Genomic DNA, 23,809 nt, shown 5'->3' with positions numbered 1-23,809 from the left:
TCGGACAAAGAGTCCGAGCCAGCTGGGCTGTGATTGGCCATTAATTAGAAACAACCACACGAGCCCAGTCCCAGATGCACCTGTTGCATTCCACAGCAGCAGATAACCATTGTTTGCATTTTGTTCTTGAGGCCTCTCAGCTTCTCGGGAGGAAAAACCCTAAGGAAAGGATTTTCCATGAAATATCATGGCGACACAGGGCTGCTCCCCGGAGCATCCCAGAGCACCTCGGGAATTTCGAATGGAACGAGCGCCTGAGTCCCAGCTGAGGTGATGCAAAGGCGAAAACGGGGGAGGTGACCCGGCTGTGCTGCTCACCCTGCTGCCGCCGGAGGAGGCTGCTGCTGCTCCGAGCTCTCCCTCATCCCTCATCCCTCATCCCTCATGGCTGATCCCTGTCAGCCCCCAGGGTCCCTCCCTCCCTCCTCCCCCGGCGCTGGGCTGCTCTGCCAGCCCTCCCCCTCCAACACGCCCGCGATGCTGGGAAAAAGAGCCCTAATTGCTTTTTGTTTTTCTGCTTCTCCCATCATTAAATCCCTTCTTCATCCCTAATAGTTTGGGATTCTGTGAAGGTTAATATGTTTCAGGTTCCACACAAGTACAGCTAATTAACAAACAGTCCCCTCAATTCCCTTTAATGCTACACATGGAATGCAATCGCTGCAATTACCTGCTTCCCAAAGCCATTACAAACCACAGAAAATTAGCTGGAACAGGTGATAAAACCCTTCCTTTATTGGTTCATGAAAGGAGCTGATCTCCAGGCAGCAGCTTCCCATCAGGCAGATGGAAGGGGCCAGAACGCCCTGAGCAGCCTGGCTGGGATCACCCTGAGCCCTGAAACACCAGGGACTGCAGGTTCACTTCCCTTGGGTGCTCAGGGCCAGAATCAGCACCTCAGACCCTGGTGCTGAGAGCCAGCCCTGCTCTACCTCTGAGAGTGAGGCTGGAATTACAGCAAATTCCACCTGGATGCCTGGGGGAACCAGGGCAGGGGACACAGCTCAGGGCCCAAGGGACACCACAATCCCTGGGACGCACACCCAGGAACAGGCACAAGGGGAGAACCTTCACATCCCCTCCCAGAGGAAAAAGAGGAGGGAAGCTAAAAAAATAAAAATAAATCCAGAGCACCTTCATCAGGAGAGCCTCATCATCCTCCCAGAGGAGGAGCATCCTGCACAGGCTCCAGGAAGAGCCACAGACAAACCCCCTTCATTCTCCATCCTGGGCTATTCCCACAGCAGCTGCTCCATGTCTGCTTTGGGGAGCCCCAGAGCAGCCCAGGAAATGCAAGGAGCTCCCAGCAAATGGCTCCATTAGCCCTCATTAAAGACCAGCACCTCTAAGGCAAGGCTCCATTTCAGCTCCTGGATCCTGTGCTGGTGTCAGCCAGGAAGCTCCTCAGGACCTCAGCTCCTCAGCCTCCCCGCTGCTCCACCACTCCCAGCACTGCTGCTTGGGCTCAGCCCAGAGCCCCCAGCCCTGAGACAACCTCAGCTGCACCCCCAGCCCAGCCCAGCCCAGGACGGGGCTCCCCCTGGCCTGGCCGGGCAGCTGGAGGCAGCAGGGACACTGCCCTCCTGTCCCCAGAGCCCTGTGCAGCAGGAGAGCCAGCCCAGGCTGTTCTGAGCCACCAGGGACCCCTGGCCTGGCACAGATGGGTGGCACAGCCTGGGTGTCCCAGCCCAGCCCCTCCAGCAGGGGCACAGCCTTCCTGAGTGACCCACACTGCTGGCCGTGCCCGGGGCAGGGGCTGTCCCTGGGCAGTGCCCAGGAGCAGGGTGGGCTCACCAGGCACCCCCAGAGGCAGCTCTGAGTGTCCCCAGCTGGGCTTTGCCAGCCCTTGGTGGCCCACAGCCCCTGCAGGGAGCCAGGGCTCATCACTCCCAGCCTCCCCACAGCCCCAGCTCCTCTCCTGAGCATCCTCCCCACAGCCCCATCTCTCCTGAGCATCCTCCCCACATCTCCTCTCCTCATCATCCTCCCCACAGCCCCATCTCTCCTGAGCATCCTCCCCACAGCCCCATCTCTCCTGAGCATCCTCCCCACAGCCCCATCTCTCCTCATCATCCTCCCCACAGCCCCAGCTCCTCTCCTCAGCATCCTCCCCACAGCCCCATCTCTCCTGAGCATCCTCCCCACAGCCCCATCTCTCTCCTCAGCATCCTCCCCACAGCCCCATCTCTCTCCTGAGCATCCTCCCCACAGCCCCATCTCTCCTGAGCATCCTCCCCACAGCCCCATCTCTCTCCTGAGCATCCTCCCCACAGCCCCATCTCTCTCCTGAGCATCCTCCCCACAGCCCCATCTCTCTCCTCATCATCCTCCCCACATCTCCTCTCCTCATCATCCTCCCCACAGCTCCATCTCTCCTGAGCATCCTCCCCACAGCCCCATCTCTTTCCTCAGCATCTTCCCCACAGCCCCATCTCTCTCCTCATCATCCTCCCCACAGCCCCATCTCTCTCCTGAGCATCCTCCCCACATCTCCTCTCCTCATCATCCTCCCCACAGCCCCATCTCTCCTGAGCATCCTCCCCACAGCCCCATCTCTCTCCTGAGCATCCTCCCCACATCTCCTCTCCTCATCATCCTCTCCGAGTGCCAGAGCACCCTCCAGTGATGGGCCTCCCATGCAGGAGCTCCTCAAAAATGTAAATTGGGAACAGCCTCACAGCACAGGAGGAAAATCACTGTAAACAAAATCGCAGTTGCTGTGGAAACCATTAAAAATAGATTCCCCACGCTCCCCCTTTTGTGCTGGGTATTATACAGCTGGGTTCCTTCATTCTGCATTATTATTGCTTTTTAATTATGAATAATTTCCTCCCTTCTATAGGAAGATGGAGTAAAAAACAGAACTTTCCAAACGAGGGGCCTTTAGGATATGTTTCAATATGCAAATGAAGGCAAACATGCATTCGGTGCTGTTTATGCCAGGGGGTGAAAATCTTCCTGCATTAACCCTTCCCATGCCACGTCCCCCCTTCCCCAGCCAGGAAGGCCAGTGCCCACAATCCCACCAGCAGCTGGATCCAGGGTGAAGGGGATGGGCAGTGGCACAGACATGTGGGGTAACAGCTCAGCCAGGCTGGCACCGTGCTGCCCTGCCATGCTGCCAACACCCTCAAACCCCTCAGAGCAGGGACAGGGCTGCAGGACCAGCTCAGCCAGGCTGGCACCGTGCTGCCCTGCCATGCTGCCAGCACCCTCAGACCCCTCAGAGCAGGGACAGGGCTGCTCCATGCAGGGACCAGCTCTGCCTTCACAGGAGCTCTCCAGACCATGAGTTTCCAGGCTCAGATCTCTGAGTTTCTCCAGACCTCTGAGTTTCCAGGCTCAGAAACACCAAGACCAGCACAACCTGTGGTGCCCCAGCCTGGCACGGAGCCCACGAGTGCTGGGTGAGCACAGGGAGCAGGGAGAGGGGAAACGCTGCCCCAGGGGATGGGAGTGACAGAAATCCACTGAGCTCCCTGTCCTGTGGCACTGAACACCCTGTCCTGTGGCACTGAACACCCTGTCCTGTGGCACTGAGCTCCCTGTCCTGTGGCACTGAGCTCCCTGTCCTGTGGCACTGAGCTCCCTGCCCTGTGGCACTGAGCTCCCTGTCCTGTGGCACTGCCCTGGCACGAGCCAGGGAGGAGGAAAGACTCAGAATTATCTGGACAACGGCGGTGCCTGGGAAGATGGTCCTGTTCCAGAGAGTGACTCAGGGGCTATTTACAGCCCTGCTCCATGGGGGAGGATATTCCTGCCCCGTGTCACCCCCGGTGCCACGCTGGGTGCCAGCTGCAGCCCTGGCAGTGCCATGGCACAGGCAGCTCCTGCCCTGTGTCACCCCCAGTGCCACGCTGGGTGCCAGCTGCAGCACCGTGCCAAAGGTGCCCGAGCGGGCTGGCCCTGGCCCACGGGCACAAACTTGCCCTGCCACAGAGGAGCAGATGGACGGGGCTGGGAACCCTCCAGGGCACGCTGAGCCCGCGTCCCACCCGCCCTGGCACCGTGCTGCCCATGCCTGTGCCCAGGGCCAGGGCTGGGGCACCCAGAGCTGCAAGACAGACAGAACCGTCTGATAGGAAAAGATTTTAAAATCATAGAAAATTCCATGGTAGAAGAGTTAGAAGAAGTTAGAGTTGGAGGAAAGTTAGGCTTGGTTAAATGTAGGCCCTGGGGAATGTTAGGCCTTGTGTTTGCTGGATCATGTGAAACTGCACCTGTGTAGCCAGTATATGATAAATGATATAATTGTGAGATGTGATTAGATATAATTATTGTTTAAAGAATCATGAGAAACTACGTTAGGGGTTTGAGGGGGATCACGAGAAATCCATGCTTGGATGAAATCAATGTATACAGTAGAACAATGTCAGTTGAATAATTAATATGTAAGTTATATAACAAGAGAATATAAAACATGTTCGGCCTGAAACCATGTCGGGTCAGATTTGGGTCTGTGCACCCCTGACACCCAGAGCTCTTCAATAAAAGCACCTGCATGTAATCATTCTGTGATTATGTGTTCCTGAATGCTGCCACGTCTGCCCACGGTGCCCCTGCTCAGGGTTAGGAGCTGCACAAGCCAGCGTGGCACACACAGCCCCATCCCATTCCACTGCCCCTGAGGGTCACACACAGCCCCATTTCCTTCCATTCCCCCTCAGGCTCCAGGCTCCAGCACAGCTTTGACTTTGACTTTGGGAAGTTTCACTGCCCCGTCACAGTGTGGGCAGACAACACTGAGCAATGCCAATGGGCCTCAGGCATTACAGCAGGGGTACAAAAACAGGCTGGAAAACCCCAAACAGGCCTGGCTTTGGAGTGTGGGACTTTCACAGTCAAGAAGGAAAGTTTTCTTTGGTTTTCTGCAGATACTCTATAACAATACTCAACAGGGGCAGGGCCAGAATGAGGGGAGAGGGCAGGTGCTGGCTTGAAGGCAAATTTAGTGCTGCCTCCTTCTAAAAATCCCTGGAGAAAACAAGACCCCTTCTCCACAGAGACAAACTCTCCCAATGCCCGTTCCAAGTGCTTTAGTGCTCGTCTCTCCTGTACATTTCCAAGTACCCTCAAGTACCAACACCAAATGACACAGCCCAGGGCCACAAGGGCCCTTGGACCTGGCAATGCATTCCTGGAGCACAGGCCAAAGGCTCCAGTGCTGGGTTCATCCACTGACTGCCTTCCTCCCTGACAGATATCCCTGTTTGATCCACAGAGAGCGAGCAAGAGAGAAACCCCCACAGGCTTAAGCCATTCCAGTGGTTAATTACCTTCCCTGATAAAAACACGCACTTTTTTCAGTCAGGGTTTGTCTTCTGGAGCTCTCAGAGCCTGGCTGCTTTCAGAGTCTTTTCCTGCTAAATTAGAGCGCTCTGTACCCACAGACATCTCTTGATCACAAGCTAAAACAACCCACATCGTCAAGCCACCTCTTAAACTTCTCTTGGATGAAAAGTTCAACCTACTTAGGCTCTGTCTCCCACAGCAGAGCAGCTTTCCCAGCCCAGGAACCATTTCTGCAGCTCTTTCCTGCACACTCCCCGTGCCACCAGTGTTTTTCCAGCACATACCCAGGCATGGTGCCAGCACATCTGCCCTTCAGTGCCCATTGCCTTTCCCCCCAGCCAGAACTGGGGTGCAGCCACACTCTGCCCCAGGCTCTGCTGCCCACCTGCCCCAGGCTCTGCTCTGCTGCTCACCCTCCCCAGGTTCTGCTCCCCACCCTCCCCAGGCTCTGCTCTGCTCCCCACCTGCCCCAGGCTCTGCTCCCCACCTGCCCCAGGCTCTGCTCCCCACCTGCCCCAGGCTCTGCTCCCCACCTGCCCCAGGCTCTGCTCCCCACCTGCCCCAGGCTGTGCTCCCCACATGCCCCAGGCTCTGCTCCCCACCCTCCCCAGGCTCTGCTCCCCACCTGCCCCAGGCTCTGCTCCCCACCTGCCCCAGGCTGTGCTCCCCACATGCCCCAGGCTCTGCTCTGCTCCCCACCCTCCCCAGGCTCTGCTCCCCACCTGCCCCAGGCTCTGCTGCCCACTCTCCCCAGCCATGGGGCTGCAGGGTGGAGGTGACCTGGGGCTGGGGCTGGAGCCCAGAGCAGCAGGGCAGGGGGATGCCAGGACAGACCCCTCGCAGAGAGCCCTGCTCCTGGGAACAGCCCAGCCCTGGCAGTGTGGCACTGGTGTCCCCAAACACACACGTCAAGGCAAACCAACCCGGCCAGCCCCAGTGCTGGTCCCCAGGAATACTCACAGGCTGCCTGGCTCCTCCTGTCAGCACATCCATCCCATCAGCACAGACCCCAGTCACGAGAGCGAGGGAGGGAAGGTGGTGGTGATGCCCAGGAGCCGCCAGATGCCCCCAGCTCCACCTGGCAGCAGGGTCCCCCCCTGCCAGCACAGAGGAGCAGCCCAGGGAGCCCCAGCTCCATGTGCTCCCGGTCAGAAGGGGTCCTGCTCCAGCCACAGCTGCATTCCTGTTTAATTCTCAGCAATTGCACTCACATGCTGCAAGACAAATACATTCTAGAAGCCCTCAGTTAAATGCAGATAATTACGGCTGCCTGCACCAGGGGACAGCCCTGCCCAGGCTCAGGAGGAAGAAGCACATCCTGATTCCACCAAGGCTGTAAATTAGCGAGGAGCATCCCAATGGCAGCCGAGCAATTACCAGCTCCCCTTCCCCCTTCCTGTGGGCTGCTGCTCCCCTGCTCCCCCTCAGCACGGGTGTTCCCAGGCATATGCTGCTGTTAATGGGGCTTCTGTCACTTCAGCTGCTGGCAGAGATTATTTTGTCTTGGGAACCCTCTCCCAGTGCCAGAGCCCGAGCTTTCAGCTCTAAATCATCCACAGGGGAACTCACAGGTGCGGGGGAACGCGAGATGGAAGCACCAACTTTGTGATTGTGCTTTGTGCCACAAGGGCAGCAGCACAGAGAGGGGGGACTCAGCAGGGCCACCCCTGGCACAGCCCCAGGAGTGCACCCAAATCCAGCAGGCACAGAGGGGCACAGGAGTGAGGGAGAAAGGGGGAACACAAGCACCTGGGTATGGGCAGGGAGACAGTGACGGGTGAGTGCAAGCCCAGATTTGCCCAGCAGGGCACTGGCACTGATTTACCCAGATTTACCCAGCAGGGCACTGGACATCCTCCACCTGCACCGTGCTCCTCCTGGCAGCCCACGCCCAGCTCTGATGTGGAGCCAGGGGATGGAGCAGGGACTGCTCCTGCACCCCGGGCAGGCAGCACCAGCAGCTCCCATCCCTGCCCCAGCCCCGGAGCACCAGGGGCTCTGCAGGGCACTGCCAGGGTGTGCCAGAGCACCACCAACCCTCCCATGCCCGGGCACTGCGCTCACACCCTGAGGAGAGGGGGCACCGCTCCACGGCGGGCACAGCGGGCACGAGCAGACGGAGGCTCAGCACGGCTCCTGCCAGGGAAAGCTCGTGCACTTTACCACTGCTGAGCAGCTTCTGTGCTCCTGAAATATCCTCTTCCCCTGGGCAACTTCCTATGTGAGTCCTGGGACTTGTCGGAGCATTAAACTGACATCTAGGTCACGGTAAGGAATAGCTCAACGCCTCCAGGAAAAAGGGTTTTCCTTCCAATCCCAGCACCTCCTCCACCACCAGCTCAGTGCTCAGCCCAGGAGCGAGCACTTAACAGGGGTGACCACTTCTAGCTGAGAATGAAGGAGGCTGTGGGGGTGGAAAAGGGATTAAAACCATTTCTGAGGCATGGTCTGGAGATTAGCTGCCTTTTCTGGAGTTCTCTAGGCTCTTCATGGTCCCTGGAGCAGCACCTCTGCAGGAGAAGGCACTGGCAGGATTTAAGGCCCAGGGAGCCTGGCTGGACATGGGCCAGGGCGAGCAAACAGAGCCTCACCGTGTTCAGCCTGGCAGATGCTATGCCCAAGAACCATGGGTGATCCATCCTGACCACCATCACCATCACCTTGGTGGCAGTAAACAGCCCCTGGGCTCGCTGGGTTGATGCCAGCCCTGCCTGCAGCCCCTGAACACTCCACAGCTCTGGAGCCCAGCCCTCAGCCCCATTCTGTCCCCATGTGCCCCAGCCCTGGCTCACTGCCCCCGTGGCTCTGCCACAGCAGCACCAGCACGGAGAAAGGGTCACAGGTGGGATGCTCAGCCTGGAGGACAGTGAGGGGACAGAGCTGAGGGACAGGGACTGAGGGACAGAGGGCTGGCCCTGACCTCCTGGGGAGAGCTGAGCCCACAGAGTGCCTGTCCTGTCCCTGTCCCCATCCCCGTCCCTGTCCCTGTCCCCATCCCCATCCCCATCCCTGTCCCCAGAGTGTCACGGTGATGGAGTGCCGGATGCAGGCACCGTAATGGTTTCATCAACTTAGCTACTTTTTATGAGAAATTTGTTCCAATCCCTTCTCTCTCCCCGGCTGCTGTCACCTTAGTAGATGTCAGACCTGCAAGAATAATAATCCTGGCAGGAACCCCTGAACCGGAGCGAGCAGCATCCCAGGGAGGAGGCCAGAAAAAACTCATTTCTGCAGCAGCCTGACCCTGCCTGGGCTGGGAAATTGGCCAGTGCCCTCCTCTTCCTCCCTGGGGAAACCTGCCCCGTGCAGCCATGTGGCTGTGCTGGTGGAACAGCTCTGGGGAGGAGCCCCCCAGCCCATCCATCCCAGCTCCATGTGGACTCCATCCGACCCCCGCCACTGAACACCTGAAATCCACCTCCTCTCTCCTCTCCCCGACACAATTCCCACTCCTGTTCCTGTCCCTGACCCTGCAGGAACCTTCATCAAGGGAGGCAGCACAGGCAGAGCCAGTGCCAGCAGAACGGGCACACGCACACGGGCACATCTCACCGTGCCCCACATCCTGCAGCTGGGCTGCCCTGGCCACTGCCCGCAGGGCTTGGCACAGCCAGCGGGGCAGGGATCCATCACAGCCTCAGTCCTGCAGCCTCCTGCTCTGGGAGCTCCCCCCATCCCCAGGCAGTGCCAGGGGACGGCGCCACCGTCGCGGTGTCAGCATGGTCCCCCCTGCCACTGCGGCTCTGCAGGCTCCAGGACACCCAGAGGGCACCAGGGATGCCCAGGCTGAGCCCGTGGGCACTGGCGGCAGCTGGAGCAGGACGGGCAGCAGGGTGGGCAGCAGGGTGGGCAGCAGGGTGGGCAGCAGGGTGGGCAGCAGGACGAGCAGCAGGACGGGCAGCAGGACGGGCAGCAGGGTGGGCAGCAGGATGGGCAGCAGGGTGGGCAGCAGGATGGGCAGCAGGGACACCAGGGCGGCTTCCCCAGCACACAGCACAGCCCCGGGCACCGATGTGGGGATTCCCAAGGCTGCAAGTGCCAGACCTGCCCTCGTGCTGCCTTCTCCTGCGAGGAGCTGCTGCTCTGTGATGAGTCATTGCTGGAAGACGAATTCTATTTAAAGGATGTTATTCGTAGAAATCGAGTTTTAATAACGGGGCATCAAACAGGCAGAAAATACCCAACTTCCAAGCGGAGCAAAGTTTCCCTGTGTTAATTTATCCAGCACAAGCACCGCTTGGAGCAATGACACCTCAGGAGAGCTCCTCTCCCTGACACAGCAGCACAGGGAGCCCCATCCTGTCCCTGGGGCATTCCCTGGGCACTGAGGGCAGGGATGGGCATGGGCACGGGCACGGCAGCTGGCACGGCCGGGGCACAGGCCTGGGCTCGGCGCTGCTGCCGCGCTCCCAGGAGCCTTCGGGCTCTGTTTGGCTGCCAGTGGGAGGGCGGGAGGAGACAGCGCGGAGCTCGCTTTAAAAATAGATCAAACCCTCCGCTACGGAGCCATTTTATTAGAGCAGCACAAGCTGTCGGGCTGGTGACACCTCTGCCAGCACCCAGGGAAGTTTTCCCAGATGAATTTGAAAAGCGAGGGGAAAGAAACAAGGACGGAGCAGGCTTGTTTTCCAACAGAAAAAAAGAAAGTGTGGGGGAGAAGCCTGTCTGCACTCCAGCCTCTCACCACAGGGGTGAGGCCCAGCCCAAACCCCTGTCCCCAGCCCAAACCCCTGTCCCCAGCCCAAACCCGTGTCCCCAGCCCAAACCCCTGTCCCCAGCCCAAACCCGTGTCCCCAGCCCAAACCCCTGTCCCCAGCCCAAACCCCTGTCCCCAGCCCAAACCCCTGTCCCCAGCCCACATTTCCCCCCACACAGCTCCCAGGCATCGCCAGGTGCCTCAGTGCCAGCACTGCAGCAAGGGCTGAACCTCTCACATGAGGGTGAGACTTTGGCTCATCCCAAATCTGCTCCTCTGCCCACTGTGGTGACTCCCATGCCCCCACCGGGTCACATATCACATTCTCCATCCCAGAAACCCCCCAGAACCAGCCCAGGACATCACATCAAGCTGCACTGGCCACAGCACTGGAAAGCAGAGCACAGAGACGAGAGGAGTCAGGGCACGGAAAGAGCCCCGAGCCCCCACCATGCAGAACAGGAGCTCAGTGAAAACCAGCGTGGAAATACACAACAAACAGGTAAAATCTAACGTACCTCATGATCTGTATCTAAGATCTGCCCGTACCCAATGCAGCTCAGGCCACAGTGAGCTGGGAACGTGAGTGGCTGGGCCAGCAGCAGCATCCCAGCGGGATGGGGGGCAGGAGGAGGGGGTCAGCCTGGAGGGGCTGCCAGGCCCTGAGACTGAGCAGCACAAATCCAAAGCACTGAGCATGGGAGCATCTGCTGCAGCCTGGGAACCACATGGAGACACAGCTCAGTGCATTACTCAGCCACGGGCTGACTCTGAGTCACCAGCTCCAGCATCTGGGAGGAGAGTGAGTGAGTGTGAGCGTGTGAGTGTGAGTGTGAGCCTGCGAGTGTGAGCGTGTGACTGTCACTACCACTGTGCTCCAGGGTGGCTGTGCCAGCCTGGCTGGCGCTGGATCCGTGCCATGGGATGGCCCTCCAAGGGGATGGAGAGCTGCTCCAGGAGCACACAGAAGGAGCAGGACAGAGGAGCTGGTCGGAGCCAAGTCAAAGCTTCTCTACAAATACAGAGGGAATGGGCACTGGGAGGAGCTGGTCATGCAAAAGGACAAGGTTGGCACAAGAAAAATGGGTGTAAAAGGCTGCAGATAAAGGGAGGCAGGAGGGAATGAGGAGGGACAGGCACTGGATGAGGAAAGGGGCTGAGGTGGGACTGCCCAGACAGTGGGACTGGGCTCAGGGCTCTGGGTCTCTTCCTAAAACACATCTTTAAACACCTTCAAACACCACACAGATGTTTCCCTGCTTCCATCCCAGAGCTGACAAGAGATGCCCACAGCCCTTGTCCCCACAGGCAGCGAGCACCCACCATGGAGAGCCAGCAGAGGATGGGGTGGGACAAACACCCACTGGGACTCCCCCAGACCCCTTCCCACTGGAAAGCATCCCCTGGAAAGCTGCTCCCCGCGCTGCCCAGACTGTTTTGCTAACTGTGCAGCAATCCAGGCTGCTGTTCACATGGAAACTCTCCATCCCATAATAAACAGTGTACTATTTATAAACCCAAAAACGTCTTTATTATTATTATTATTTTCCCCCAGGAAAAAAAACCACCATAATAAACCCCCCCTGCACACTGCTGTTAAACAGAGCCCGGCACGGCCCCGCAGGTCCGCAGCGCTGGTGCTGCTTCCCCAGGCAGTGCCCAGCAGAACAGATGGCAGTGTGGGCGTTAGGTACCAGCCTCCTGGCAATCCGAACATCTGTTACCGTTAGAAAATGCTAATTGCCATCAATCAGGACAGCACCTACCCACATTTACATGCAAGCACAAAAAAATTACGTCTAAATTTCTCCGAGTACAACACTTGCTGCATGTTAAGCGAGCGGAGCTGCTCGGATGCTGCGCGGCAGCCCTGGCACACAGAAGGGGCAGGACAGAGGAGCTGGTCGGAGTCAAATCAAAGCTTCTCTATAAATTCATAGGGAATGGGCACTGGGAGGAGCTGGGCATGGAAAAGGACAAGGCTGGCACCTTGTCAGTGCCCGCAGCACACAGGGCACAGCCCTGGGGCTCATCCCACCCTGCCCCAGCCCCACAGCTGCACCCGTGTCCTGCCAGGGACCCTCGGGGGGACAGAGCCCGTGCCCCCGGTGCCGCAGGGCACCCGTGTCCTGCCAGGGACCCTCGGGGGGACAGAGCCCGTGCCCCCGGTGCTGCAGGGCACCCCTGTCCTGCCAGGGACCCTCGGGGGGACAGAGCCCGTGCTCCCGGTGCTGCAGGGCACCCGTGTCCTGCCCCTCTGCACAGCGCTCACCTCGACACACCAGGCACAGCGGAGCCCTTCACCCCCAGCCTGCCCCCTCCAGTGACCCCACAACAGTTTGGGGTCCTGCGCCCTGAGCTGCTGTGCTTGAGGGGCACCAGAGCCCCGCACGCTCCCTGCTTGCCTCACCCTGCCCTCCGCACATCCCTGCTCAGAGGAGCCCAGCTGGATCTGCTCTGCCAGCCCCGGGGCAGGGCCAGCATCCCAGGGGACACTGCCACACATGGGACACTGCCACACACAGGACACTGCCAGCATCCCTCGGGACACTGCCACACACGGGACACTGCCATACACGGGACACTGCCACACACAGGACAATGCCACACACGGGACACTGCCACACATGGGACACTGCCACACACAGGACAATGCCACACTGCCACACACGGGACACTGGCACACACGGGACACTGCCAGCATCCCTTGGGACACTGCCACACACGGGACACTGCCACACACAGGACACTGCCACACACGGGACACTGCCACACACGGGACAATGCCACACACGGGACACTGCCACACACGGGACACTGCCACACACGGGACACTGGCACACACGGGACACTGCCACACACAGGACACTGCCACACACGGGACACTGCCAGCATCCCTCGGGACACTGGCACACACGGGACACTGGCACACACGGGACACTGCCATGCTGCCACACACCGCCCGAAGCCATCGTGGGCACTGCCCGGCCCCAGCTGCCCCTCAGCCCGCGCACCTTCTCCGTCCCCGGAGAGCACAAACCAATGGGGCACAGCCAGCTGCACCGTGGGTCATCAGAGACCCCATCACAGGGCCCCAAAGCCAGATGGTTCCCGTGTGAAGAGAGGCACAAATCTTGGACACAAAGAACTTGGCCACAAAGTTCAGCGAGAGAAGAACGAAAGCGAGGAGGAACCTGGCGCGCGGTGATCCCCGAGTCACAGCGCCCTCCGCAGCGGCCCCAGGGATGCTCCGGCAGCCGGAGATGGAGAGGGCCCCGCTCCTCACCCCGGGCTGCCGGGCCCCCGCCTCCCTCGCAGCCGGGAGCTGCGCCGGAATGCAAATGATGCTCCAGGCGAGTGCCAAGAGCTCCTTGTTCCTTCCCCAATGTAGGACAGCTCTCGGCGCTGCAGCCCGCACGGAGTTCGTAGGAGGCTGCAAGGGTGCCAGAGGAGCTGAGCCTGCCCAGGGTGACTCTTCGACAGCAAAGCTGCACCTTGCAGTGCAATTTTCCCCTCCCTTGGATCTGTTCCCTGAGGACCACGGTCCTGGATCGCAGCTCTGACAGAAACTTCACGTGTCAGAGGCCTTTCTACCTGCTGCCCTCTGGGCACAACTCGGACTCCCTGGTGCGTCCCCACGCACCACGGCTGCGCTCCCACCGTGCCAGCTGCAGGCACTGCTGCCCAGCGCCAGGACACAGCTCAGGAGCACAGGGAGAGAGCCCGGGACAGTGATCCCAGAGCCCGGGGCAGTGATCCCAGAGCCCGGGGCAGTGATCCCTGATCCCAGAGCAGTGATCCCTGATCCCAGAGCCCGGAGCAGTGATCCCAGAGCCCGGGGCAGTGATCCCTGATCCCAGAGCCTGCAGCAGTGATCCCAGAGCCCGGGGCAGTGATCCCTGATCCCAGAGCCTGCAGCAGTGATCCCTGATCCCAGAGCCCGGGGCAGTGATCCCAGAGCCCGGGGCAGTGATCCCTGATCCCAGAGCCCGGGGCAGTGATCCCAGAGCCCGGAGCCCAGAGCAGTGATCCCTGATCCCAGAGCCCGGGGCAGTGATCCCAGAGCCCGGGGCAGTGATCCCAGAGCCCGGGGCAGTGATCCCAGAGCCCGGAGCCTGCAGCAGTGACCCTGCTGCCGAGGAACAGCCAGGGACGCGGGCTGGAGGGGCAGCTGGAGCCTGGAGCACTGATCCCTGATCCCAGAGCCCGGAGCAGTGACTCTGCTGCCGAGGAACAGCCAGGGACGCGGGCTGGAGGGCAGCCGGAGCCCAGAGCAGCCTCCCTGCCGACACCACACGCTTCCCGCAGCCACAGGCAGTGCACAGGGAGTTTCCCCACAGCTCTCACGTCAGGGCTGTCGGGCTCTGGCTCCATCCCCTGGTTCACCCCAGCCCTGGCTCCCTGCCAGGCTCCCCTCAGCCCGAGCAGGTTGTGGCACCGCTGCCGCTTCCCGCGGCTCCCACCCCAGCGTTACTGAGCAGCCGAGGGAACGGCTCAGAGCTACAAGGTCACTCAAAAACACCATCTGTCCACGCAGTGCTCCTCGCCCTGGGGAGAGCAGCACAGAAACGATTGCAATGCACTCAAGGCCACTGTGCCCCTCTCCACTGCCCTGCTGCCCGCTAGCATCACACGGTGCTCGCTCAGCCTGGGTTCACGAGGGGCGACCACAGCACCAATGCCCACTGATGCCCCCACACCCTCCACACCACCAGGGCACCCAAGGTTGACAGGGAACCCTCCCAGAGTGCTCGTCACAGGGTGAGGTGTTTGGTGCTGGGGACAGACTGCCTGTGCTGGCCAGAGTCACCTCCATGACCCCTGGCTGGTGGCCTCACCAGCACCATGGGGTGGGGGGCAATGGTGGGAGTGTAGCCCACCTTGCATGAGGGGAAAAAGTCACAGGAGCAGCCCAACATCCCCAGAAAGTGCAGCTCCAGGTCCCCTTCCCCTGCACTGCCAGGACTATTTCTGGGGAGCTGAAGTCACTTGCATTTGGGCTCTGAAGTCACATTCGTCTCTGTTGTGCTGCTTCTCCCGCACCCAAAAGTGTCACAGCACAGCACTGTCTCTGTCACAGCAGCTGTCCCCCACATGGCCCGTCCCAGATGCTCCTGTGCTCACAGCCAGGCGCTTGCCCAGCCCCGGTGGCTCACCAGGGTGGCACAGGGCTGCCAGTGGGTGCATGGGGGGACAGACTCACCCCCAGCCGCAGCAGGAAATAAATACTTGATTTGGGCAAGCCCAATCCCAGGGAGGTGGAAGGCTAGGCCTAGGCTGATCAGGGTGAAGGCTGAGCAGAAGCTTAGGTGGAGGTAGGACATAAAGAAAGTTATGGGTTGGGAGCAATAATTTGTTGAGCTGAATCCAACCGTCTCAGTTAGAGTAACTTTCTGTTATTCTGCTCATTCTAATTCGCCTTGAATTCATTCGCATACTAGTCCTGAGGTAAGGAGGAGGATGAGTGAGGAGGTTCAGGCCAGTCTCTCCCCAGCACCCGGCCGTGCCCCTCATCCACCTCAGCAGCTGCTTCCTCCATCCCAGCTGCAGTGCTGAGGGCAGAGGCGGGCACTGCCCCAGGGCTGCCCAGGAGGAGTCCCCTGCACCCACGGGGACCCTGCCACGCTGGCCCCACGGCCCTGCAGTGATGCCAGACCCCTTCCATATGGGAGCAGCCAGCGGAGCTGCCAGCTCCAGCGCTTGCCGCTACATCTGGAAACTCTTCTCACCCTTAATTGTTCCTAATGCCTTAACACGCCGAGTGACTAATCAGACACTAATTGGGCGGCGTTAGCGGGGAGCGGAGCCCGAGCGCCGGCGGTGCCTCCTGCGCTGCCACCGCCACAAATCCCTCCGGACTCCAGCGCCTTTCCCTGCTCAGCCTCTCCCAGCGGGGTGGAAATCCCTGCCCAGCAGCGGGCAGAGCCACGAGACGCCGATTGCAGCTCTGCCAAACGGCCCTTGTGCCCCGGGAGCCAGGGCAGCGAGGGCACGAGGTATCCCCCAGCAGGGATGTCCCACACACCGAAGTCACCCCCGAGCAGAAAGGCACCGGGAGACCCAATCGCTGCCCTCTGACTGCTCACCGCCTCTGGGCACGCACTGGCACCGCTGGGATGGGCATTGCCCACGCTGAGCCAGGGCGAGGAGACCAGTGATGAACAGGAATGCACCTGCTGCGGGTGATTTATAGCCGGTGGGGAGCCAGGGCAGAGCACAGCTGCATTTGGGACCCTCCTGTGCCCCAGAGAGCTGTGGGGGGGTGCCCCCAGCCCATTTCTGGGGCTGCCCTGTCTCCCTGGGAGCTCCCACGGGGCTGCCAGCCCTGCCCGCACATCTGCCGGCAGCGCTGCGCTCGCCAGAGCTGCTCAACAGCAGGAAAGAGGCACAAATCTTGTTACACACTGGCTAAGCCTCCCTGGGCATGTTTTCTATAAATCTCCTGGAATTTATTATATGATAACTAGCCTGGAAAAGCTAAATTAAATCCACAGCCAAGAAACTGACTTTCAAGTGTGACCTAATTTAGTTGCTGGAAAGGGAGGGAGGGAGGGAGGGAGGGGGGATCCCGGTGCCAGCCGCTCCCGGTTTGACCTCCCGGTGCAGCCGCACACCCCCCGTCCTCCCCTCCGCCATGACTTTGGGGACGGAGCTGCTCAGCCTTTCATGTCTGAGCGGATCTCACACTCCCACTCGCTGGAACAAAAGCGCCTCAAGGGCTCCCCTGTCAGATGTTTTCCATTGCTCATCTCCAAGCCTTCCTTGAAGGAGCGCTCTCCTCCGGGGGTGCTCCAGCAGGCCTGGGGATGATGGGGAGGGTTGCTCTGCACTGGCTCCAGGCTGCTCCCCACCAGCCCAGTGAGCCCCAAGCTCGGCACCAGCACCCACACACCCCATGGCTGGCAGCCCCCAGCCTCACACAGGGCCCAGGCAGGCTCCAGGAGAGGAGGAGGAAAGCAGCAGGCAGAAAAGCTGCATAGGGAAGAGCTTTGGTGGCCTGAGCCGCCCACTTCTGCCCTGGTGCCCAGAGCAGGTGCTGGCAGCAATGGCTGCACGGACCCCAGAGACAAGGCACAGCCCTCCCAATGCAGGGGCACAGTGTGCACGGTGGCCAGGGTGACAACCTGTCTGCCATCCCCTGAGAAGCAGCACAGTCCCAGCCCCAGCGCAGCACAAGGTCCTGGGAGAAACTCCCAGCACTCCCACTTTGGCCAGGACGCTCACAACAGCTGGATCCACAGTGACGTGGGGCTGGGCAGGACCAGGCAGCCCTTCACCCCAAAACTGCCCATCTGTGGGGCTGGGCAGGACCACGCAGCCCTTCACCCCAAAACTGCCCATCTGTGGGGCTGGGCAGGATCATGTAGCCCTTCACCCCAAAACTGCCCATCTGTGGGGCTGGGCAGGATCATGCAGCCCTTCACCCCAAAACTGCCCATCTGTGGGGCTGGGCAGGACCAGGCAGCCCTTCACCCCAGAGTGCCCATCTGTGGGGCTGGGCAGGATCATGCAGCCCTTCACCCCAGAGTGCCCACCCGTGGGGCGGCTGGCTCGGGGCTGAGCGGGCACAGGGGGTGGAGCAGGCACGGGCAGGGCCCACGGGCAGGGCGAGGTGGGCACTGCAGGACCTGGTGCTCTGGCAGACCCGGGGGTGGCTCGGGGCTGGCACACGGACGCGTGCTGTTGTTCTGGAACGGAGTGCACTGGCACAGCGGCATGTGGGAAGCTTGCATAATAGTGCCAGCCCACACTACGCCTGCTCCTTCCCAGCATGATCAGCCCCTTGCTTTCATGAGCAATAACATCCACCCAAAGTTTTCTAAAGACAAAAAAAAAAAAGAGCTTCAAGGTGATGCACAGAGCTCAGCTGCCTTTGCTGCCTCTGAACCGATTAATGCAGCTGGGGAATCCATCTGCACAGCCACTCCAATCCCACATTCTGGACAACCTGTACCCCAGCAAGGGACGAGGAGCCTCGAGCTCCCATTTCGTGATTCCCGAGCAGGCACCCGGGGCTGGGGCAGAGCGGAGGAGCCAGTGTGCAGTGAGCAGCGCTGCGAGGGGGGCACACACAGCCCGCTGGTGCTGCATGGCCCCACGGGCACTCCTCCTGCCCAGGCACTCCCTTGGCTATGCCAGCTGGGACAAGAGCAGTCCCAACTCTGGGACACCCCCCAGCACAGCAGTTGGTGGAGAGGAAGACAAATTCCACAGCAGAAGAGCCCAGGCAGAGCCCAGTCCCTGGGCACCATGGCTGCCACAGCCTGGCCGTGACTCTCTGAGCACTGTGGAACCTGTGGGTGCTCGCAGTGCTGGGAACAAACAGGGAAAACGCCTGGTCTGCAGGAGAGAGCCCCACTGCCTGCAGGAGTTTTACACTTTAACTCCTCCTCAAGCTGCTGTGAGCTCCCAGAGCAGACTGGTGTCCGCAGAGGGGGGTTCCAGTCCGTGTAACGTGAACTGACGCTGGTGATGGGCTCAGCCCAGAGCCCTGGGGGCAGCAGGGGAGCCGGGTCTCGGCGGGTCCAGCTGGGCTGGGACGTGCAGGGCTGTGTGTGCACCATGGGCACCCATCCCCTCCCTTGCAGGGCACCCCCAAGGTCCTGCACGCTCCAGGACCTCCACACTGCTGCACTGAGCAGCAGGGACACGGCTGGCACTGATCAAAGCATCCCAGACCCTCCCAGGCCACATCCCACGAGGATCAGAGCAGACATGCTTGTCCCACCAACGTTCCCCTTTGCCAGGTCAGCACACAAGGGTCTGGACACACAGGATCTGTACCCAGGGCTGGTGCAAAGTCCCTGGTGGGCTGACTGTGAGCTGCTGCCCCAGGCACAGCCATGGGAAGCAGCATCTTCATCCTCAACCAAAACCTATCTCCATGCCCTCCCCTAGCAGGACTGCTGGGTGGAAAGGACATACCTGAAGGCCAAGAGCGGGTGCCTCGGGTGCGGTGGCAGGTGGGAGCTCACGCTCGTGTTCACCCCTCCACGCCGTCAGGAAGAGCTGTCGGGGTCTCGCAGCAGCAGCTTCTCAGCCTGAAAGAGAGAGGGAGAGGCTCCAGTCCCGTCCCTGTGTGGGCACCGCCGCCGGTACCGGAGGAGGACGCGGCGCAGCTCGGAGCGCCACGGCCCCGGGGATCGCAGTGCTTGGCCCCCTCCTTCAACAGCACAGTGACCTCCTTCAGCAGCACAACTGTCCCAGCTGGGAGCAGCTCTGGAGCAGCCCCTGACCTGGGCAGAGGCAGGACCCAGGACCCTGTCCAGTAGCAAAGCCCCTGAGGAGAGGGAAGCATGATCGGCCCAGGTCCCAGCTTACGGTCCCCAGAGGGGCATGTCCCAGCCTCTGCACTGACAGAAAATGCTGAGGCTGCTCCTGCCTCCCTCATGCACCAGCCCTGGCCTCTGACGAGTGCATGGGATGGAGACAAGGAAAGGCAAATACTTCTTCCTAAAGGAATGAAGTCCCCAACCCATCTGTTCCCCCAAAGGAGGAGGGGGGAGGCCACTGGCAGCTCCAGTTTGATTTTCCCCGACCCAGGTTGCACAGGAGATAATTTAGCAGCCTGTCCCCCATTGCAGTGGGACTGTTTCCCTGCTCCCCCGGGCAGCCCATCCATCAGAGCACAGAGCAGTGGCGTCCCCTGGCACCCCGGGCAGGCAGCCCCCCCTGTGCCGTGAGTTACGGCGCCTGCACCATGCGGTGGGATGGGCTCAGAGCAGCGGCTCCACTCCAGGAACTGAGATTTATCCCCTCGGTGGAACAGGGCAGAAGCTGGGAGATAAGTCACAGCAGAGCTGCAGGAGTGGCGCTCAAGGTCCTCCAAGGTTGGCTCACTAAAAACCCAGGAGAGGAGCACAAGTCCTGCCTGCTGGTGTGGCTGCACATCCTCTCCTGACGCTGAACCAGCCGTGGCCAAGGGGAGCTGGGAAGGGAGCCGGGCCCCCCAGGCTGGCTCTGCAGCAATCCCTGGGGCAGGCTGCTGCCAGGGCTGTGTGAAGCCACCAGTGTCCCCCAAACTCCATCCCCCCTTCCCAGCACGTTCCAATAACCCCAGCAGACAGGGATGGGCTTCCCAGCAGTGCAGAGCCAGTAAAAATCCAAGAGGCAGCCTGGAGGGGTGCTTGATGCTGGCCCCAGGAGCAGACTGGAGGCACCCACTCTGGGACTGGCCCCTGCAGTCACCCAGCACACCGAGCATGCAGCTGGCAGTGGTGTGAGCTCCCAATGGGCGCTGTCACTGCTCTGGGGACAGACCACAGAGAACCCACAGAGACACAGCGAACGGCGCAGGCACTCCCCAGACTCGCTGGAATTCCCCTCCTGCTTCATTAGTCCTGCTCATTAGGCTCTGCTCCTGATCAGCAGGCACAGCTGGAGCTCAGCAGCGTCGCTCCCCAGCCCTTCCCTCCCAGCCTCTTTAATGCTGCTCGGTCACAGCCGGTCCCCTAAGCCCCCTGGGTGTCCCCTAACCGCCCCTTGGCTGTCCCCTTCCCCAGGCTCTGCCACCAGTCTCCCTTCCCTCCCTGCTGTGGTTGGTGAGTGACCAGAACCACGCTTGAGCTGGGGGCTCAGGGGGGACTCACACTGTGGGGTTTGCCCCACACTGAGCCCCTCCAATCATGGTCAGCAAGTGCAGGACAAGACAAACACAGGGAAAAACCCAATTGCACTGCTGAAACAAACTGAACACAGCAGGATCTTCTCAGCACTCTCTGTTTTCAAAAGCAAAGCCACGTGAGTGCAGGACAGGGGCTGGCACCTTCCCCACTGGTGCTGGGGGCCCAGCAGCATCCCTCACCATCAGCAGCATCCCTCACCATCAGCAGCATCCCTCACCATCAGCAGCATCCTCGCCACCGGGAAGTGTTCCTTCCCCAGGAGGGATGGAGAGTGAATTGCAGATCCCTACGGGACATCTCCCCCAGGAGCCGCCGGGCTTTTACTGCACACTAAACCACAGCGATTAGATCAACAAGCCAACCCCTGCAAGGCTGAGAGGTTTCATCAAAGCCAGCAGCACCTCGGGGAGGAGATGGGAAGATGATGCAGCTGCCCACAGCATCTGCAATCCCTGGGCCAGCCTGGCGGCTGCTGCAGGGGGCAGGACCAAGGCTGTGCTGCTCATTTTCAGGAGGCTGAGCCTCTGCCACTGCCTGCACGCTCCCAGCTCCTGGCCCCAGCCTGGTGCCTCCTGTCAGACCCCACCGTGGCAGCAGGGTGCCACAGAAATGCCCCTCAGCAGGCAGGGCTGGGGCAGCAGGAGCTTGCGGGGCATCAGGAGCTTGGGGGGCAGCAGGAGCCTGGGGGGCAGCAGGAGCCTGAGGGGCAGCAGGAGCTTGGGGGGCATCAGGAGCTTGGGGGGTATCAGGAGCCTGAGGGGCAGCAGGAGCTTGGGGGGCATCAGGAGCTTGGGGGGTATCAGGAGCCTGGGGGGCAGCAGGAGCCTGGGGGGCATCAGGAGCCTGGGGGGCAGCAGGAGCCTGAGGGGCAGCAGGAGCCCGCAGTGCTTTTCCCTGGATTGCAGAGGAGCAGGAGAGGGATTTTCTTCCAGCAGCACTGGGCACCTGAGCAGCCCCAGCTCCAGCCCCAGCCCGACCTGCAGCTCTTTCCCACTCCTCTGCGCCACAGCTGATGTCTGGGTGTGCAGCAGCACACGGTGGCACGAACAGGATTTTGATGCTCAACAGAAGATGGTTTTTTCCCCAGGTCTCGCTTACGTCACACCTGGAGGTATCCATGGCCGTGGAGGTGACACTGAGGAAGGCTAAAGAGTTTCAGCTCCTGCGCTGAGGGAGCAGCTTCTCCTTCAGCTGCCAAAGAGCAGAATTACAGTGATCTGGCACTGCCTGCCCTCGTCGTGCCCCCAGCCCAGCAGTGCCCCGGCGAGGGGAGGGCAGAGCACGGCCCCACTGCCCCAGCCCCACTGCCACAGCCCCATTGCCCCCCTGGCTGGACGGACCCACTGCTCCCACAGCTCCCACAGGAGTGAGCAGAGCCCCTTGCTGCTGGGGCTGAGCCAGGGAAGCCTGCATCCCATGGGCTCCATCTGCTCCCAGTGCCCCAGGGGTGTGCTGGGGGAGCCTGGAACCCACAGGCATCACCTGCAGCCCACGGGCATCACCCACTCCCGTGGGCATCACCCACTCCCGTGGGCACCAGCCGCTGCCAGCACTCCCCCAGCCCCAGGCAGTGCTGCCAGCGACAATCCCATGCCACAGGGACCTCCCACACGCCACAGCAGCAGCACAGAGACAGGCCTGGTGGCAGAGCCACGCTTGCAGCTGCCTCAGGGAAAGGGGAGGAAGGCTCGTCACCCCCCTGCCACCCTCCTCCCCACAGGAGCAGGAGGAAGGTCCCACTCACCCCCGCTGCTGGAGCTGGGGAAGCCTCTGCCTGCCACAGACAGAACCAGAGCGAGGGGAACCACCCCTGCAGATGTGGGTGACATCTCACCCGTGGGAACGCTGCTGGCGTGGTGGCAGGGCTGGCACCGGGGCTGGTACCAGGGCGGCAGGGCTGGCACCAGGGCTGGTACCAGGGTGGCAGGGCTGGCACCGGGGCTGGTACCAGGGTGGCAGGGCTGGCACCAGGGCTGGTACCAGGGTGGCAGGGCTGGCACCAGGGCTGGTACCAGGGCGGCAGGGCTGGCACCGGGGCTGGTACCAGGGCGGCAGGGCTGGCACCGCTCCCACAGCACAGCCCAAGGGTGAAGGGCACCAGCAGAAAAGCCACAGGATGGCGTGGTGGGAGAGGCTGGCCAGGGCCAAGATCAGCGAGTGACAGCTGGGCCCTGGCATGCTGAGCCAGGCTGGGCACACCCAGGCCAGGGGGTGCTCAGGGTGCAGGGGGCACACTGACCATGGGGTCCCACACTGACCATGGGGTCCTGTTACTGGCCACAGGGCCCTACACTGACCACAGGGTCCTACATTGACCACGAGGTGCACGCTGACCACGGGGTTCTCTCACTGACCACAGGGTCCCATACTGACCACAGAGTGCACATTGACCACAGGGTGCACACTGACCACAGGGTCCTATTACTGACCACAGGATCCCATACTGACCATAGGGTCCAATACTGCCCACGGGGTGCTCACTGCCCATAGGGTCCCACACCGCCCATGGGGTCCCACACTGCCCACGGGGTGCACACTGCCCACGGGGTGCACACTGCCCATGGGGTCCCTGACCACTGCAGTGAGCAGCTCCAGCCGTGGCCGCAGTGGTGCCCAGGCCAGCCCTGCTCTGGTGCCCCGAGGAGCACTGGCACTGCATGAGGGAACAGAGCCCTGTGCCGGCCAGCACGGACCAGGGCAGCTGTGCCAGCCCAGCACACGGAGGGCGTGCCCACGGCAGGGCAGTGCCAGCAGAGACAGGGTGCCAGCAGCCGGGGCAGCCCTGGCTGTGGCCATGGATGCCAGCAGCTGGTTGCAGTCTGTTTTCCTGCACTAGTGCATTAAGCATTCCACACAGCACTTTTGCTGTAAATCACTTCCTATTCAGGCTCACTGCTGAGGGTCTCTGAAGGTCGATTTTCCATGGTTATGACAACAAAAACTAAAATTGGGTCAAACCTGAAAGGTATTATCTTTCTCCAAGCTGCTAAATGCACAATAGTAATGAGGTTGGTTAAGCAGTTCACCCCCAGCCTGCATTATTTGCTCTGAAGATGTATTAACCAGTTAAATGAGCATGATAAGGCAGCCCTGCACATCCCTCCCACCAGCCACACGGAAGATCTGAGGTTCTGGGTCTCCGCATCCCCGTTAACAACCGAGACCGCGGCCCCACGACAAAGGCAGCTGTGCCACA

The 23,809-nt window shown here is 61.0% G+C and overlaps 1 protein-coding gene across 12 annotated transcripts in view; it reads right to left on the bottom strand.

The window, feature by feature from the left end:
- Positions 1 to 23,809, bottom strand: part of RBFOX3 (RNA binding fox-1 homolog 3) — a 140,349-nt gene that overhangs the window by 55,878 nt on the left and 60,662 nt on the right. For 11 of the 12 annotated variants that reach the window (XM_036394303.2, XM_036394305.2, XM_036394311.2 and 8 more), the window contains exon 2: positions 18,914 to 19,029. The gene's annotated coding sequence lies outside the window, so the exon portion shown is untranslated. Of the gene's footprint in view, positions 1 to 10,506; positions 10,528 to 18,913; positions 19,030 to 23,809 lie in introns of those variants that run through there. The other variant, XM_054516893.1, reaches the window with a different exon arrangement.

This window comes from Molothrus ater, chromosome 19 (assembly GCF_012460135.2).
Source record: "Molothrus ater isolate BHLD 08-10-18 breed brown headed cowbird chromosome 19, BPBGC_Mater_1.1, whole genome shotgun sequence".
Lineage (NCBI taxonomy): Eukaryota > Metazoa > Chordata > Aves > Passeriformes > Icteridae > Molothrus > Molothrus ater.
This window is presented reverse-complemented; position numbering and strand designations above follow the sequence as displayed.